A 19,075-nucleotide genomic window follows, 5' to 3' on the forward strand; every position below is an offset into this window, starting at 1 on the left:
CAGGGACGTAGCTTGGGCAGCACCTGATGCAGCAGGAGTCAGTGTCCCTACAGGTCCCTCCCCGGTCCCCACGGTCCCTTCTCACCTGCCTGCTCCCACCCACCCCCCCGAGACGCCTGACTTTATTCATTAACCACGTTCGCTGGGCTGCTTCTCATTAGATAGCCAACAAATTCCAGGAAGACAGGACACCCACTGGGCCTAAATGAAATTAGAGAACAGAGCACTGCTACAAGTGGTTTAATTCAAATTACAGCGAGATATTATTGCCAACTGCAAGCGCTCAGAATCATGAGTCAGACCCCCACAAGGAACGAGACGGGCTTAAAAAAATCATGACTTGTTAAGTATATAATTAACTTTGGGGTTATTTTTATTTACCTTCCAGTTTTTAGCCTTTAGGAGTCAAAGTTTTGGAGCTTGTCTCAGTGAGAGTTGGAACCAGATTAAAATTAAAGAAGCAGAGAAAATAAAGAAGAGCAGAGGAATGCGCCCGCGCTCCCAGCGGCAGGAGCTGGGGGTTTAAAGTGACACACGGGGGAAGCGGCGGGTCCCACCGGGCTCACGCAGCCACCTGCACCGCTTCACCACTGGAACCAGCCAGATGTGAAGGAGGGAAAGCCCCACAACTCTGGGGGCACCGCAGCATCCCCGTGTCTCACACAGCCCAGCCCATCTACGGACATGTTGAACTTCCCTGGGAGGTACAAAGTACAAGGAACTGGAAGGAGACGTTACGCACAGCCTGCAGACGTGTCACCCCATGTCCTGCACACAAACCAGTGCAGCTTCATCCTCCTCTTGCATCCCACCCCGAGCCCACAGTGCATCCTCAGACACCATAAATCAGAACATCTGAGTTAGAGTTCCTGCAAGTTCACCCATTTTTCTCTGCTGAGAGCTTGCCCAGCCAGGACCCCCCTTGCACACCGGTGTTAAGCACCACATAAAGAACAGCATTTGCTCCCCAACCATCTCCTCCTGGGGCAGGAGACGGGTCTGCACGGCACACAACAAACAACTGGAGCTTCATCACAGGACTCTCGAAGGGCACGTGACAGTGGACAATACGCACTTGGGGAGCCTCACCGCATGATCCCAGCTCCTCCGAGCAAGCAAGAGGACAGAGCCGAGCAGTTTGCTGGGCGAGGGCTGAGTTTCTCGCAGTCCCCAAGCCACTCGTGCAGCCTTGGAGCAGCTGTCCTCAGCTGGTTCTGGAGCTGCACTGGCCAAGCCTCCCTGCTCCGGGTTCTGTCTGCCCCTGTTTCCACTGAGCAGATAGTACCCTGTTATCTTTCATTGAAACATCATGTCCAATTTCTCCCTTGATTAAACCCATATTTTGCTTGGCTATAAGTCAAATATAAGAGGGCCGCACTCAAGTGAACTAATCTTGGTTTACTTGCCAGTAGGTAATTTGATAGACAATTTGGCAGGCATCCACTCTAGAATTAAGCAAACCTGAGTAATAAAGATGCAGGAAAACAATCCTGAAAAGCCATAATGAGAAGTCTAGTTTCATTCAACAGCAACTTGCTCCACTTACGTTTCTGCTGCCACTGGGGACCGCAGTGCCGGTTGGTGCCACGGGAGGGGACGCTCGGGGGGACGCCACCAGCAGGGCACGGGGAAGCGACACCGAGCAGCGCTCCAGGCTCTCCCAATGGTCCTCAGGGGGGACTTGTTCTGGGTCTGTGAGGCCAAGCGCTGGGTCAGGGTCAGCTTTGTGGAAGCAGCAGCAGGAGGGTCTGCTGAAGACTCAGCTGTTGGCTCCTAGAAAGAACGAACAACTCAAGTACCTACACAGCCCAGGGCCTTTCCTTACAGTCTAAAAGCACCTTCATCACCATATCTTGCTGTCAGAGCCCCCCAGCCCTTCCTGCAGCAACACTGGTGCTGCTGAACTCCCCTTTATGGGCTCTGCCTCCCCATCACCTCCTGAGTGCAGACACCTGCAGCACCCACAGCACCCACCTGTCCCTGCCCAGCTGTCCCTGTGATGGGGACACCAGAAGGTCTGTGGTCACCACCATGGGCTCAGTCCTTGGGGCGAACGCCGCGCAGGCTGTGCCGTGCCCGGGGCGCTGGCCGGAGCAAAGGGCTGTCAGAGCCACCGGCTCCATCCTGCCTAATGCCATTATGCATTGCTGGCATTAATCACGCCGCTAGGTAAGCATTATGGCACTTTTATGGTAGCTTTGAAGCTAATCTGTCACTAATGCCTTCTGGATTATCATGATTTCTTACAGTTGTGATTCATTAACTCAGATGCCTAATAGAATTAGTATTAAACATCTTCCATAGATTTCTGCCTCAACATGTTGAGTTTTGAAAGCCTTTTCAATATTTCATTGTGTTGTATTAAACGGCATGTCAGGCACATTGTGTGGTCTCCTGGAGAGGCTGGCGCGGCGGCGGGGGCTGCAGCCGGGGTCCCGGGGGCAGCGAGATGCTGCAGGATCCCGGGGGTGCTCGGGGGGGTCCCGAGGCCACGCGTGGTGCGACGCGAGGGGTCCCGGCGTTGGGAGGGCTCTCCGGGCCCCGGGAAGCTCGGCGGCGCAGCTGCTCGCCTCCAACCACGCGAGGCCGGTGCCGGATAATTAAGCTAGTGCAGAAGAGGTTAATCTGCTGTGGGGATAGAAAGTGCAGTGCAGATACTAAATATGAGATTGTGCTTATTACCTGGCCCTGGAGGAATCCTTTCCCTAGATGTTGCAATGCCATTCCTAAGAGGACTATTATTCCTAATAATCAATATTAGTTTTCAATGCATTCTCCGGGGCTTAGAATTATTTTCTTGCTTAGGATAAGATCTGGATTTTCAAGCAGGCTAAAAAGAGGCATTATTACTACTATTATTATTAGCATTATCATTATTATCTTGGGTTAAAAAAAAACCTTATTTAGATAACCATCTCTCTCCAGCAGCAGGTTGTGCAGCTCACAGGCCTTTATCTGGCTACGTCAATCTGCGTGTTGCGGGTAACAGAATTTTACAGTTATTATTATTAATAATGTAAGGCCAAGACCAGAACAACACTGCATTAGGCTGAGCACGTGTGTGTGAGCCCGGATGGAGCGGCGCCATAGCGCTGGCTCGCTTTTCCCAGGGTTTTCAAGAGCGAAGCCCCGCTGCCCCCATTTCCAAGAGCCTCTGTGGGGTGGGGAGGACGCTCGTGCGGGACTGGGAAGAGCCTGAACTTTCGGACGCTCCTCCAAACCCGATGGACAAACCCTGTTTGCATCCCACCCGCGCTGACCCCGGGAGCCCCACGCCGAGGCCGTCGGCTGCAGCAACACGGGGGGACTTCAAAGCGGGGATTAGCGGCAGCTGTGCAAAGTGACACAGCGGCCGTGGAGCTGGGCGAGCGGGCTGCCGGCCCCTGCGCGTCCCGCCAGCGCCGTTCCCCTGGCCCGGTTTGTGGAGGAAACGCTGCTTGTACAGCAAGCGTTTCTTTGGGGAGGAAACGCTTGCTCCTCTGGAAAACACGTCAGGGACAAAAGGCACGGGCGAGGGTCCCCCCGCTCCCTCCTGGGGACGAGCGCAGGGTGCACAGTGATGAGCCCTGGCCACAGGGCTGTTCTCACAGTGATGAGCCCTGGCCACAGGGCTGTCCTAGCATTTCTGCCACCAAAATGGTTATTTCCCAGCTGCAAGTCGCTTCTGAGTGAAACCCTGTGATTTTTTCTGCCTCCTGTGTGAGTGGAACAATGTTCACATTCAAGGGGAAGAGAAAACCTCAAAACTTCTTCATTCTGTGACACGTCTAAAATGTGCATTTAAACCCCTCCAGTTTTTGGTTACAGAAGCAGTTTGGTTCTCCCCTGGATCGCTTTTATCCCATCAAAGCAAAGCGTTGCCAGAGAGCAGCATTTCCTTTGCCTCCCCATCGAACACTACGGATATTGTGGCAAGATGAGAACCCCGGGAAGGAGGATGGAGCACAAGGGGGCTCCTCCGGGGTCCCACCGCTGCTCCGCAAGCCCAGCGCTTCTGTAAGTATTCCAAATGATGCTTTTCAGCTGATTCTCCTGGTTTAGAAGGAGGAAATCGGGTAGCTGCAGGAGCAGAGCTCCTCACAGCAGCCTTTGTTTTAAGGAGTGAAAGGGGCGGTCATGGGACAGCAGTCAGCGGGCAAACACGGGGAGGCCGAGGGAGAACTTTAATGAGGGTCACTTGAAGGCAGCTTTAACCCCCCGCCGCGGGAGGCCGGGTTTGATCTCCTTGTGGGACAGAGCCTGTGATTAACGGTGGCCCTGTCGAGGGGGACGGACACCTGCCTGTCACATGCTTTGATTCCCAGCGCGGGCTTTGATCTGGCCCGGCTGCGTGGGAGGGTGTGAGAGCCATGGACGTGCCCAGGTCACTTCTGTGCCGCCCGCAGGGGGTCTGCGAGGCGGGGAGGGGGTCGCGCATGGAGGGGGGAGCTCTGGGATCAGCGCAGGGGGTGCCGGGGCCAAGGGAAGTTCGGCCGAAGGGGAAAGTTCATCCCTGACTCCAGCAGTGGTGGGGGGGTCACTCTGTCCAGGGCAGCAGGGGGTGCTCGGGCCCGGCGCCACGGAGGAGCAGAGCTGGCTCTGCACCAGGTCCCCAAAAGGCATCCTCCACGGGGACAAGCGCCTGGGTCCCCCAGCCCCTTCCCACTGGGTTTCCAAAGCACGGCTGCGATGCAGCATGCCGGGGACCGGCGCAGATTCGCCGCGGCGGGTCCCATCCCCAGGGCTGCCCGCGGGCTGTGGCGATTCCCCGGCGGCTCTCCCTGCCGCGGTGATTGGCGTGGGCACCTTTGCGCCTGGGCCCGGGCCCGGGTTTATTCTCAGCCCTGACATTTGTGCCAAGCAGGCAGAGCACGTCGCGGTGATGGCTGGAGCGGGAGGGGGTCCTGCGTGGCGTGAAAGAGGATCCCCACATCTCCGCTTTCAGCCTGACCTTGAAAGCAGAGGAGGGAGGTGAGACCCCCCCCGATCACACAGATGGGGTGTGGGGGACACGGCGGTAAATCCTGGCACATCCCGGCACGAAGGGACAGCACCGGTGTCGGGGTGATGCTCGCACCGTGCCCCGCAGCACCGGGGCTTTGCCGGGCCGAGGACAAGGGGTGCAGGGTGCACCCACTTATTTATTGCTGCGGGCTGCCGGGGGCTCAGGGTCCCCGTGCGGGGTGTTATTCCCATTGCCCTTCCTTCCAGCTTCGGACAGGGAGGGTTTTTGCAATGTCTTTGCAGACGGTTTGACTCCTACAAGCAGCGAAGATCCTGATTTTGGGGAGAGAAAAAGTCTAATGAAGGCAGAGACAAGCATGGGAAAGCCCTTCCCTGTTCTGCACAAATATCAGAAAAACAAATCTCCAAAAGGCCCCGGACAAGCCCAGTAAGTCTGTAATGTGGTGTCCCGTTTCCTAATCTCTTCAGTAAGGAAGCAGTGTGTTGAATTTAAAATATCCCTCTGGTAAATGCTAACTATTTAAAGAGTGTAGGGTCTTAGAAATGCAAAACAAAGATTTGTTGATTAAAAACACATGGTTTGTTCTGGAGGCATGAGTAGCCAGAAAAATCAGTTCTGACAGTATTTTGGCTTTTTCAATCCCACAAGACATGATGGTGATTTATTACAGTGATGTCAGCTGTGGTTGAAAAAAGTTCCCTGTGCTGTCTTAATAAAAGAGCTTTACCTTGAAATCATTAAACTCTCAGCCTGTTTATTTGAAGCGATGACTGTGAATGTGAATGGTCCCCCCTAAATCACCGGCCCTTCACAGAACATACGGCTGCACGGGGTGCGGTGACAGCCCCGAGCTCGCCGGCCTGGCTTTGGAACCTGGGGGGAAAGGAGCACACCAGCGAGGGGGAGCCACCCCCGGCAAAGGGAGCGGGAATTAGAAAGACAAGGGGGTCCATCTGTCTTCTCCTGCCACCCGTGCAGATGTGCAGAGCTGCTGCCTGCAAGGATCTGCTCGCCTCCCCATGATCACAATTAGCCGGGCAGCTTCCCGTACCCCCCTCCGCAAAGATAAAGCGCAACGTATCTTTGTTGGAAGTGTCTGTGCGTGGGAGGCTGTGATGGCTGCTCACAAGGTCCCCGGCCGTGCCCTCTGCTACAGCAGCTGAGTAACACGCTCGGGAATTACGCAGGAGCGGCGGTGGACGTGGTGATTCCACCCGGTTTTTAAGCCAAAGGCTTTAGGGCAAAGTCAGGGGGACCGGCAGCTGAACACGCTAAATCGTAGACATGTCAGAGTAAAATGCCCAGCTAGACATCAAACTGGTGTCACCCACAAGGTGCTGGTGGGGAGCAGAGGGGCCGGGATCTGCGGGATCGCTGCTGCGAACCCTCCCCCTAGAGCCGGCGGCTGCTCAGTGCTGAGCAGTATTTACTCCTTGGGTAAACAGCCGTAATCTCTCGAACCAGAGTTTATCACAGAGAAGCGAGTTAAATTTTTCCTGGATAATCCCCGCGTGTTGCGGTTTTCTGAGCTAGAGGTTTTCAGATGCCATTCGATATGAACGGGCGGCTCGAGGCCAGACCGGGGTGCGGGAGCGGAGCCTCTCCATTCCGTCTGCATGCAACAGAGCCCTTGACGCAGGAATTACATCAGAAATAATACAGATGTTGAAAAACCCACACACCTGGGCGGGTTGTTTCCACTAAAATCCCAGCATACGGCAGCTGGGAGAGGACACAGTGCAAGCCGAACCCTGAGCCTGCTGAAGCACCTGGGGATGTTACCAGAGACGAGAGGCTCGGCAGGTACTCACGTATCATGCGTTATCTGTCTTAGCTACAAGAATTATATTTTCCCATCAGCACGATTATTTTAATTTCACTTTTAAGTTGAGCGGGAAGACAGCGCGGCTGACATCCATCATTGCTGCGGCTAGTAGAAAATTAAGCAAGCTTAATAAACTTCCCGCATGGCTTGCTTCTGGCAGCTGTGGATCTAGAGGAAAACAAATGTATTGACTGGCTCTCCATGGAAGCACATCTCTAAATAAGACTTTTTAGGAGTGAGCGGTGGCCCAGGATGAGCCCAACGTGGTTGTTACTGTCCACGGTTTGCAGTCGGGGTTTTGGGATTGGGACTGACGGCCCCGGACCGGCAGGAGCCGCGTGTGCCAGGCAGGATCCACTGCTCTGGGCAGGGAGCGCAGCTGTCCTCGCCTGCTCCCCGAGAGCCACCGGGGCTCCCTGGCCGGCCCCGCCGTGCCCTTTGCTCCTCGCAGCTGCTCCGGGCTTGCAGCCGCCGCGGAGCCGCGGTGAACATTCCCCGGCGGGTCCGCGGGGCCCTGGCGCTGCAGGCAGCGGGCGCTGGGCCAGGCGGCACCTGCGAGAGGCGTCCGGGAGCCTGGGGACGGTGCCCCGGTCTGGGGGGTCTCTCCATGGGCGATGTGCCCAGCCAGGGAGCCGCCTGCGCCTTTGCTAAACCTGCTGCCTCGGCAAACGAGCTCCCGTGTTCCTGCATGCGGCAAACGGTGTCGGTGCAGGCGCCCTTCTCTGCCGTGTGCTGCCGGACAGGTCGCCGCTCTCTGCACCACATCGCGCCTGCGGGTGGAAGCTGCTTTGCTGGCAACACTTGGTGTTCACAGCCATCCAGATGTGATCAACAGCCAGACACCATCACAAACACCCTGTCCCCGTGCAGGTCCGCCGCAGCTGCTGCCGGGCCGGGACAGACCCGTTTGCACCGCTCCCGTCTCACCAGGGGCCCCAGCACTCAGAAACGCCTCTTGTGATTAAAACTTCCAAGCCGTGGTTTACTCACAAGGAGCAGGGAATCTGCAGGAAGCCGGCGCATCACCTGAAGTGGGATTTAAATGCCCTTTGTAGGGTATGGACCCGCACACGGGTCTGCCCGGTGCTGTTCTGTGCCGAAGGGCAGCACCTCTCCGCTCTCCGTGCAGAGCCAGCGCATCCTCGCCGCGCGAGGCAGCGATCTTGCAGGGAGAACACAGGGAGTCTCTCGGCGTTTGGGATTCAAGTGGAAAGAGCTATCGCTCCAGCCTCCTCTGTAATGAAAGGAGATGGGCAAGTTATAACCAAAGCTGCTGTCATAAATCGTCAGCTCAGAGGTTTCACTCAGTCGTTAGATACACCTGAAGACACTCTCAGTGCTGCAGACGTGGCTACAGGAGCTTCATGCAACGTGCGACTTTCAAATCAATCTCTTTCCAACAGGCGGAATGAACTGGCTGTTCACGTCTGTGTCTCAAACAGAAGATGCAATAAAAAAGGGAATTTGGCAGGGTATGCGACGGCATCTCCTTCCCTTGCGCGCCTGATGTTTTTCTAACCTCGTCTTTGAACACCCAGACCCCTTTGTACCTCTGCACAAGCAAAACGTTTAAACCGTGGGCTCCAAGGCCCTGGGTGCGGGGTGGGGACCGGGAGGGGTTTGTGTCCGAGGTGGGGATTGGGGGGTTTTAATGGGGGTTGTGTCCGTCCTGCAGCCCCGCTGCTCCAACCGCGGGCACCGGGCTCCCCGGGCCGCCCCGCTCTGCTCCCCAAGCGGCCCCCTCGCTGCGGGACTCGCGGCCTCCTGGGGAAACAAACCACAAACCAGGGAGAAAGTCGAGCGAAGCCCTGAGCAAGTTTGGGGGCTGCAGGCGGGAGACGGGCCTGGCGGAGGCCGCACGCCTCTCCCGCGTCCTGCGCTCTCGGCACGGGGGGTGCGAACAGCACAAGTTCCAGCACAAACCAGAGAGCCGGGGGTGACAGGTTCACCGAGCGGTTTTGTGGCCGGGTCCAGCAGGACGGCACCGAGCCCGTGGCCTCACGAGCATTGGCAGCAGTGTGTCCCCACATTGTCATAACAGCGAGGTGACGGTGAGCACCCAGACCCACACCGTGCTGTGCCGGAGCACCGGGGGTCGCTCCCTCCCTCGCCTGTCTGCAGGCAAATTAACAATTAAATAAATAATCGCACCAGTTTACAAATAGAACTGTTACTTGTTACTCACAGTATTAACAGTCTCCTTTTAGTTTTTTTTTCCTTTTTCTTTTTTTTTTTCCCAGGCTGTGAAAGACGTTTGTTTCAGTTGCCAACATCTCTACAGAACTAATGTGGGTGGATTGTGACAGATATAATTTCTCCATCCTACAGTTTCATCAACTTGAGTTCTGTTAAACTATACCCGCTGGGCTTAGCTCCTTTTAAAGTTTCCGCTTTGACAGGTAGATTTATTAGTCTTGAAATTTGTACAAATCAGATGTCACTCGTGGCAACTTGTCAAAATGTCAGTCTGGTGAGGGAGGCATGAAAGGATTTTCTGGAGAGAGACGGGAGGCAGGCTTGAAAGAGCTGGAGCAGAGCAGAAGAAAGGAGCTGGGAGGGATTGCAGCGCCTTGATCCTGGGGGTTTGACTTTATTAAATATCTAGCGCCATACAGTGGGAGATGCTGCTGGATCCTGCCCACCGGGACATCAAGGCTGTCAACATGGGCTGACGGCTCCGCGCTCGCACCCAGCCGCCTTCTGCAGCTTGTTATGGATATTTAGGGCACGGCTGAGGCTTGGGGAGGGGAAGGTTCAGCTGGTTTTTAATGCTGCTGCGTTTGAAACGTTCCATTATCGCCCTAACGAGCCGCGAGCGGTGCCACCGAGCTGTGCCGGGGAGAGAGCGGGAGCTCTGCCACCAGCTCCCGGCCCCGCGAAGCTCGGGGTGGACAATTCCATTGATCTGCTTATACTTTCCTTGCAGCACGGACACGTGCGGGTGTGATGTGCTGCACCCCGTCGGCCCAGCTCCAAGGGCTGGGGCGGCCGCGCTGTTTTCATTCGGGTGTTGATGCCGGTCAGTTGGTACCCAGGGCAGAGCTCTCCAGGAGCTCCGGGTGTGCAGAAACCTCCTGGTGTTAATCCCGCGAGTGCTGCTCCGTGTCCCCCGAGCCGGGGTGCGCAGTGAGACACGAGCATCGCACGTGTGTGCGCACAGACGTGTCGCTCCATCAGTCCTGGAAAGCTGTAATTAAAAATACTGACCTCGCCAGCCATTTGCGCTCTGGCCGATGAGGACAGGACCCACGTGGAGCAGGTGCCTGCGACACACCACGTGCTGGAAGCGGGTAAAGAGCCAGCAGCCACCTCCTTTAACACACCGACCCAATGGTTTTGACTGAAGTTCTTCCATGGAATAAATTTAGGGTTGTTGAAATGAAAAAAAAAGTTAAAAAAAAAGCAGTTTAAAAAACATTATTTTGATTACTAGTTCCAGGAAGATCAGGAAAATCTCTGCTGAAATCAACATTTTTACATGAATATTTAGAGTTTGTTTGAAAAATCTGTTTTGGCTGAAAAGCCACGATGTTGAAGTCTGCTTGGCGGGCGGTGTCGCAGCCCCGGTGACGCGGGGCAGGATCCTGGGCACAGAACGGGCAATTCGGTCCCTTCCCTTCCCTTCCCTTCCCTTCCCTTCCCTTCCCTTCCCTTCCCTTCCCTTCCCTTCCCTTCCCTTCCCTTCCCTTCCCTTCCCTTCCCTTCCCTTCCCTTCCCTTCCCTTCCCTTCCCTTCCCTTCCCTTCCCTTCCCTTCCCTTCCCCTCATTCCCCACACCCGATGGAGCTGGGACATGAAACACCATTTAAAACTGAAAGCTGGTATCTATCCCAGGGTTTCGAGGTGGGCCGGCTCTGCAGAACACAAACCAAGTCCACACCAGCGATCACGTTCAGCACATTTGGTGACTGATGGGAGTTCTGTCCAGCAGAACCCACCATTTCCCACCCCGTATCTCTGCGGCTGCAGCTCGTTGCCGTCAAGCGCTTGGTCCCCTCATCCCCCCACATCCCGGGGGATCTGGGGTGATCCCGGGGCTGGGACCATCCGCTCCCACCCTCCCGTCCCTGCGATGGGGACGAGACCGTGCGGCACAGCGAGAAAAATTAAGCTGGGAGGCTTTGCTTATTTAATCAATACATAAATGTTTCCACTCTTGGAGCGGCTCAGAGCGACCGCCTCGTGAAATAAAGGGAGAACCCACTTTGCGCGGGAGGCTTTGCTCTTAAAGAAATCACTTGGTGTCACATCCAGCCCTGATTTCCTTTCATGTGGCAAGCGAATGGTGGCAGCTTGACTTCCACGTTCAATATCGCGACGGCAGGTACGTGTGTCCTGGTGAGACCATCTCGGGTACAGCGTCCCCGGGCTGGGCAGAGGGTCCTGCTGTCAAGTGGGTTTTTCCACGCGCTGTGGGGCTGCAGCGCGATCCCAGCACAGGCAGCGGGGAAAGGGAGAGGAGAGGAAAAACCGCCTGGCGCGAGTTCAGAAAGCTCTCCAGCTCACACATCTGGTTCTTATATTTCAAAGTTAATTAGTCATATTGAGGCTGTCTGAAGATAAATTTATCATCCAGAAAAAACACAAACAGTTTGAAAAATGAAAGGAAGTGAGGTGACATGGCTTGACGTTTAAATAAATCATTTTAACATGATTAAAAAACTTGTCCTCCCTGACACCCGGAGCTGGATAGTTTGTAAAGACTTTTTGACAAAGACAAGTCCCTGTTTGCTATACAAAGCCCCTGCCGTTCAGTTATACAGAATAATCTCTGCCCGATGACTTTTGTGAGGGACAGTGGAGGGTGCGATGCCCTGCCCTGCCCGTCCCCCCACGGTGTCACAGCACGGGGACCATCCGACACAACCCTAAAGTGTTCTCCCATTCAGCAGTTCCGTCCATGGGATAACCGGGGCCACCGGTTCTGCCGCAAAAGCCTCGTCACGCCGGTGATCGTCACCCCTGTTCCTGTAACACCGCACAAACGTCTGATGAGATCAGTGCCTTTAGTTTTACATCCACATTATCAGATTTCCTCCTTGCTGGCTGGAGCGATAGAGGGTTTGTGCTGAAATGAAACACTCCCCCGAACACCAACTGGAAAACAGCCCCGTGTGTCTGCTTGACAATGTGTCTATAAGCTAAACATCAATCAGTATTAGGGGAAAGCAGCATATCGGATGACCCAGAGGAAGAGCTCAGCTGGTTTTCATTCCGATTCACCTGCTTTGTCAGATACTTTCAAGGGATATTTAAGTTTGGCTGAATTATTGACACTTTTAATTTCCCAGATCCAGCCGCATCCCTGGGAAGTCGCTCGGGATTCTGTTCCGTGTCCCAGATGCAGCCCATCGCTCCACGGAGTCTGCAAAACGGGGACCACGGGGTGTCCCCCCGTTCCACGGGCTCAGCGGACGGACAGACAGACAGACAGGGAGACAGCGCAGCGCCCCCGCCGGTGTGCAGCTGAGCGAGTTCAAGAAGGTGGGAAGATTCACATCTCATAACAAGAAAAGAGCTCTCCCAGGCATGAAGGAAGAGAGATGACATTAAAAAAGCACGGAATAAAAATAAATAAATAAAAAGTGACGCTTAATGGATAAAATGAATATTCAAGTTGTTTCCACGGAAGACTCTTTGACTTTGGTGCTAGTTACACTTACAAGGTTTATGCGTTTTCTTGCTGTCAAAGCCTTCACCGTAATTGTCCAAAAGTTCCTTGATTATCTCTAACAAAACTGTCAGCTGCCTTTGAAGTATCAGAACAGTCTCATCACATCTTATTAAATAGTAAACATCGTTTGCGAGCGCGCAGGAGACACAGACACCGCGTCAAGCGGCTCGGCAGAGCAGGTTTGTGCACCATCCCGCACCGGTGCAGGGCTGAACTAAGCATCGTTCTGGGGCTGAGCATCACTCCTGGTCCAGGTTCCCAGAGAGGTGGTAGATGAACCATCCCTGGAGACATCCCAGGCCAGGCTGGACGGGGTCTGAGCAACCTGAGCTGCTGAAGATGTCCCTGCTCATGGCAGGGGTGGGACTCAATGACCCGGAAAGGTCCCTTCAACCCAAACCCTCCTGTGATTCTGCTCCACGCGATGGGGAAGGCGGCTCTGGGCTCGTCATCCCGGGAACGTGGCTCACACAGACCCCCAGCTCTCCCCTTCGGAAATCACCCGAGAAACCACCCCTGTCAGCTCTGAGCGTTTGGAAATATATTCAGAAGGAATTACTTAATTTGAAAAGAAAATAATGTTTTGGATCCAGCCTAATGTTTTCATGCTATTTTTTTCAAGCCAGTTTTGAAGAAACTTCATGCGTTGAAGTGTCTTTTGAGAGCTGAATCTTTCATAGAAGAGTAATTGTGCAATTAGCTAGGAATTAGTAAAAATGCATTCTAATTGCTTCCAGGTGTGACAGATTTTATGCCTGAAAACAAGGCCGGGACTGGCAGCGTTTGCTTTCGGGGCGGATAGAACAGAACTCAGCTCTCGGCTCAACGTGTGTCCTGTGACGGCGCTTTTGGACACGGGAATTGTGGAGTAAACACAAAGAGACCCCGAGCAAACGCTCTGCCCGGCCGGGGTGTCCCACCCCAACCCTGCAAACTGGGGAGCCCCCAGTAACGCCCCCAGTAACGCCCGGTGCCACCTGCCAGCAAAGGCTGCGGCTCAGAGGGACCCAGGGCAGGTGACACGGGGAAGTCCCTCTTGTCACCTGCAAGAGCAAACCGTGGGCAGGACCCGGGAGCAAAGCAGCAGGTTTGGGTAATTCCTGTCCCCTCCTGGTCTCAGAAAGGGGCTCTGTGGGAGCCGGAGCCCTTCGTGCCGCTGGGGCGCCGCAGCTAACACCAGGTCACTGCTCCTGGAGGGGAAAAGCCAGGTGATCCCCTGCGCCTGGTACGTCATTACGGACACTGGAAATCTCACCGTAAAGCCTGCAGGATTTCCAACTGTAATTCCAGATCAAAGAGGCTTTGGGAAGGAGCAGCCCAGGTTTGAACGCTTATCTCAGCCAGACCCCATCGGCTTTTGAAGTTGCCCCATCAGTCACTAATCAAAGATCTGCTTTTAGATGGGGAAATCAAATCCCTTTCAGCAGAACCCAGTGGTTATCAGTTTCTAAACATCGCTTGTCTTTCGAATGACCTTCTTTTGTGCGCTGACCCTGCAGCCCTCGCCAGAGCAGGAAAACCTTGCAGGAACCAGCCCCTCCGTTTGCAGAGCGTGGGCACACGCATAGCTTTGCTTTCAGGATGTTCAAATCAGCAAAGAATGTGTGTGTGTGGAAGTAATAAAACCTTTAGAAGTAAATAAATACACACTGTAGTCCCTGTTTAACACACAGCAATTGCCTTCAACTACAAGTCCTAACAAAGACCCGGCATTTCCAGTCAAAAGAGGAATTCACACAACTATTAGTCTCTGCTTTTGCTCATCATGTACAGACCACGCTGAGAAGACGATACAGTTTCAGAGGACCAAGCTTTTACAGACAGAGCAATGAGGCTGAAGAACCCTCTGGCAGCACCAATAAAAGGTCCTGTCTCAAAGCTGTTTCAAACGGTGCGTTTGTAGCATCCTGGAGCGCAATTTAGGACTAAGATCCCACAAACTGGGCTGATGAGGAAGCGACGCGAGAAAACGTTTGCACGAAGAGCCCCGATCCCCAGCAGTGGCTCCAGGGAAGTTTCCCTTTTTGCACTGAACTTTCAGGGAACTGTCAGACGCTGCTGAATCCCTCTGGGATTTTGCGGAGCAAGCGCGCAGGGAGGATCGGTGCTCGGTCCTGTCAGCGCCACCAGGGACATTCTCTGGACTCAGTCACGGTGATCCCAGCGTGCCTGCGCCATCCCTCCCTGCGAATTCCTCCTGCAGAGATCGGGTAACGCGCTCCTCCCTTCGGACCGTTTCTGGATGGGAATTCACCCGCTCCTCCCTTCGGACCGTTTCTGGATGGGAATTCACCCGCTCCTCCCTTCGGACCGTTTCTGGATGCGAATTCACCCACTCCTCCCTTCGGACCGTTTCTGGATGGGAATTCACCCACTCCTCCTTTTCGGACCGTTTCTGGATGGGAATTCACCCCCGGGACGTGGTGCGGAACACGAGCGGCCGCAGCGCGTCCCTCGCCGTGTGCCGCCCCCCCCGCACGGCACACGGACAGCGCGTCCCCCGCTGCGATGCTGGACCCGCTCTCTGCGTTTGAGATTCATGAGCCACTATTTTGGTCTTTCTCTCTATTTCTGGAAGTCATCTCATGGTTCCACATCCTTCTCTGTCACTGGATGCTCCACATCCCTTGGCTTAACAGCTCGACGCTCGGGGTTAACCCTCCGGGTACAGGACGGGCAGCAGCACAGGGGACAAAACAAGGCAGAGGGACTCAGACACTGCCCGAGGTCCCCAGTAAACCACGGGGGACTCACAGCAAAACCGCAGCGGATTGCAAGGTCTGTAGATCACCAAGCACCTCGACAGCACAGCTTTTATTGGGCTGTACCTGATTTCTTGCCCGCTCGCCTGGGTGACTTTGAATAATTAACAATAAACGTCTCTTATAAAGCCAACAAAGGGCGTGTGTCCCGCGCAGCCGCAGCCCCGGGGCAGCGCTTTCTGGCCGGGTGAAGCGCCCAACTCCCCAGACCCCTTTGAAAACTCTGAGAGCAGGAGACTCGGGGGCGGAACGTACCGGACCGTCGCTGCCAAAAACTGGAGGGGTTTTTAATAAGGGCTCAAGCAAACTAATAAAAAGACCCCATCAGCAGGGCAAATCTCATTCCAGCTGGGAGCTGGATTCCTGTTAAAGGAGGTGCCAGCAGGCCCTTTAGCTCCAATGGCACTACCAGACATGGCTGTAATTACGAGCTTTCTGTTGCTGTGTGAAAGCTGTTATGAATTTCAGTGGGCAGAGGGGCACGGAGGAATAGTAAATCACCCAAACAAAAGGTACGGGCAGCAGGGAGCAGGCTCCGGTGTTAACCAAGCACCATTGTAAAGACCTGAAATTATGAACATGTGCCATAGTTAAAACAGGATCGGCAAGCTGGGAGCTAATTGTCCTTGGGGAGCCCAAGCGCCTCTGCGAGATGGGAGAAATCAGGCCACGGGCACTGCTGTGCTGTCCCTGGGAATCCCAGTGCTCCCAGTCCATTCTTTGGAGTGGGAAGACTGTGGCTGCGAAGCCACGGGGATGCTCAGCCCTTCGCCTCCATCCCACGGGGAAACTCACCAAGGCAAACCTCCCATTAGCGGTTCTTTTACTAACTACTGTCACCACCTCTCCAAGCACAACCTCTGAATAGTCTGTTGTTGATTTGTACACGGATTTGTGCCGGAAAAGCTTTCCCCAAGACCCTGCTTTACACAGCCCCCTTTCCTAGTCCTGGATGGTGAGTCACTGGCCACTGCTCAATGCCACAGCCCCACCGGGGGCACCTACATCAACTTCAGAGGGAAAGCCGGGCCCCCAACATGAGTTACAGCTGCAGGGCAAACCAGCACTCACTGGTCAGCCGGACCCCAAGCGCAGCCTTTGGGCTGGAAACTTCTGGCCAAACATAGCAAAGAAACGAGTTTGGCGACTTTGTGCTCCACCGCGTGTTGTCCGAGATGCCCTTCTCACCCTAAGAAGACAAGATCTCTGGGAATACAAACTGCTTAACACCTCGCTGACACGGTGCTTTGCCGTCCCCTAAATCGTGCCTTCCTTCCCTGGGCACTTGTGGAGAAACCCCACGTTTCCAGGCAGGATTTTGAGCCGTTTCACAGAATCACAGAATCGACCGGGTTGGAAAAGACCTCAGAGATCATCAAGTCCAACCCTTGGTCCAACTTCAGTCCATTGACTAGATCATGGCACTAAGTGCCATGGCCAATCTCAGTTTAACAACCTCCAGGGCAGTGAGTCCAGCACCTCCCTGGGCAGCCATTCCAATGTCTGACCACTCTCTCTGCACAGAATTGCTTTCTAATCTCCAGCCTCAATTTCCCCTGGCAGAGTTGAAGCCCATGGCCCCTTGTCCTATTGCTGACTGCCTGGGAGAAGAGCCCAATCCCCACCTGGCTAGAACTGCCCTTCAGGTAGTTCTAGAGAGTGCTGAGCTCACCTCTAAGCCTCCTCTTCTTTTCACCCCTTTCCAGCCTGTGCAAGGAGCACCCAGCCCCTTGGTTTGCATGGGGAGGGCGCCCCACAGGTCTCCCCCATCCCATTCCGCAGGGATTATGTTTCTATTTAACCAGCCGCCTCCTCCACCATTGTCCCCACGTCCCCGCAGCCACCCCGGGCAGCCTGAGCAAACAGCGGCACTGCCGAGCAACGCGGGCAGAATGTCCGTGTTTGCCGAGACCGTGTTCTCCCCTCCCCTTGATGGATTCTTGTGCTCGGAGATTTGTCTGCAGAGCATAACTCCTCTGCACCTTGAGAAAGTCAGCGCCGTGCCCCAGACAGCCGCGGTATTAATATCCACCCGGCAGCCGGGAGGGAGAGCATGGGAGTGGAGGAGCGAGTCTGCACCAAACCACATCAGTAAAATGAGAAAGCCAAAGATTGCGCCATAAATAAGGACCAGTTGACACTTCTTAAATTCATAGCTTTAGCACACAGCAAAGTGTCTCCTTTTTATCAAGAATTTGTTGACAAGGGTTGCAAAAAGATCTACAAATAATACTGAGTGGGGCTATGAAAATGTATTTGTGGAACATTTCAGTATCAGGGATCACCATTATATCGGAAGAATTCATCTTCCTGGAACATTTTATTAGTATCTAGATTTTATAGCTGCTCCCTTTTAATTTTTTTAAAATTTATTACTTTTTTCATTCCTTCGGCAAATACAGCACTGGCTGAAAGAGGGGAGACCATCAGCTCGCATCTCCCCGCACCCCAGCCCCCTTGGAGCCGCTTTTCCCCCGGGATCTCCGGGTGACCTTGGGCCCCGTGTCCCCTCGTCCCTCGGCTGCTCGCACGGTCGCTCTGCTCCGGTTTCCCCGTCCTGCCCGGCAGGAGCGGTGACAAATCCCCAGCGGTGGCACCGCAGACGGCTGTAAATAACGCCCCGCTCTGGGTGCCGGCACTTTCCACTAGGGCTGTCTGGATGGGGCTGTTGATACCCCCGGTCTGCGCGGGTCCCGGCCGTAAAATTTATCAGCATGCTTTCCTCACCCTGTAAATCACCCCAACTGGAAGCCATGTGGCAGATAAGGGCTCAAGAACGTACAAGCGGGAGCAGCGGCGGGTGGGCAGCTCCTCTGCAGGGCAGTTTTGGGGTCTGGCTGCACCCCTGCAGCCCCAGCTCTGCCGTCCATGAGGGTCTGTGCCGGTATTTAAGGGTTTTCCAGACCCGCACAAGCAGCTCGGGAGCAGGAATCACCCCCCCGAAAAGCAAAGCCCAGGCTGCACATCCCCAGGAGTGTCGCTCCTTAATCACACCTCTGGAAAACACAGCCATGTTGGTGGGGAAACTGCGGCCAGCGTACCACAGGGGACCTGGGACCAGACACGGCCAGTACGGACCAGTTCATGACCAAGGAGCAAGCAGGTGCACCGGAGAGACCCCACACCAGAGGAGACCCCCGTTTACCTCCCCACGAACACCCCAGCTCCCGAGGGGTTGAATTGCTGGGCAGCAAACAGCAGCAGCTCCCCAAACAGTGTCCATTTGAAAACAACCACCTTGATAGAACAAGGTTCACTTTTTAAACTTAGAGATTTTTGAACTAAAAGAGCCTCCCAACAGAGGAACTCACAGTTCTTCCTCCTCCCGCTGTGGCAGCAGCACACACCAAACATGCACTTCCCCAAACCCTGCCCATCCTTATTTATTTCAACCCAGAATGAGGTGTAAATTGATAGCAAATCAGCCTGTTTACACTTCACACCCACTCTGCACTCAAGGCGATGTTTACAGTGATGAAGAATGAGGTCTGTTGTTGTGGGGTTTCATTAAAAGCCCCATCTCCTGCCCTGCCCCTGCGCTGGGGCAGCCCGGGGCTCTCAAGCAAAGTACGTGAAGGGAAATGCTCCCTGGTTTTTATATAGTGGGGATTTCCATGTGGATTTACCACCCTCTGCCATGAGTGAATGTCTAGATACAACAGCCAGTATTTACACGGGGAGCAAACTAAGCTGGAGGTGACACACACCCATCAGCTCAGGCCCCGGACTGTGCGTCCGGCAACTGGATAAACAGAAACTGCGTTTGGGACAAGATCAGCATCTGCCGCTGCTGTCCCTCCTTGCTTCCCATTCACCTCCACCGTACCGCTGTCCCTCGTTGCCATTGCGATCCAAAGCAGGCTGCACTTC

General features: G+C 54.5%; 1 protein-coding gene across 2 annotated transcripts in view; it reads right to left on the reverse strand.

Annotated features, from left to right (window-relative positions):
* Positions 1-19,075, reverse strand: part of LOC110365005 (uncharacterized) — a 209,987-nt gene that overhangs the window by 24,467 nt on the left and 166,445 nt on the right. The window contains exon 16 of one of the 2 annotated variants that reach the window (XM_065040887.1): positions 1,547-1,773. The gene's annotated coding sequence lies outside the window, so the exon portion shown is untranslated. Of the gene's footprint in view, positions 1-1,546; positions 1,774-10,875; positions 11,738-19,075 lie in introns of those variants that run through there. The other variant, XM_065040888.1, reaches the window with a different exon arrangement.

This window comes from Columba livia, chromosome 25 (genome assembly GCF_036013475.1).
Source record: "Columba livia isolate bColLiv1 breed racing homer chromosome 25, bColLiv1.pat.W.v2, whole genome shotgun sequence".
Taxonomy (NCBI): Eukaryota; Metazoa; Chordata; class Aves; order Columbiformes; family Columbidae; genus Columba; species Columba livia.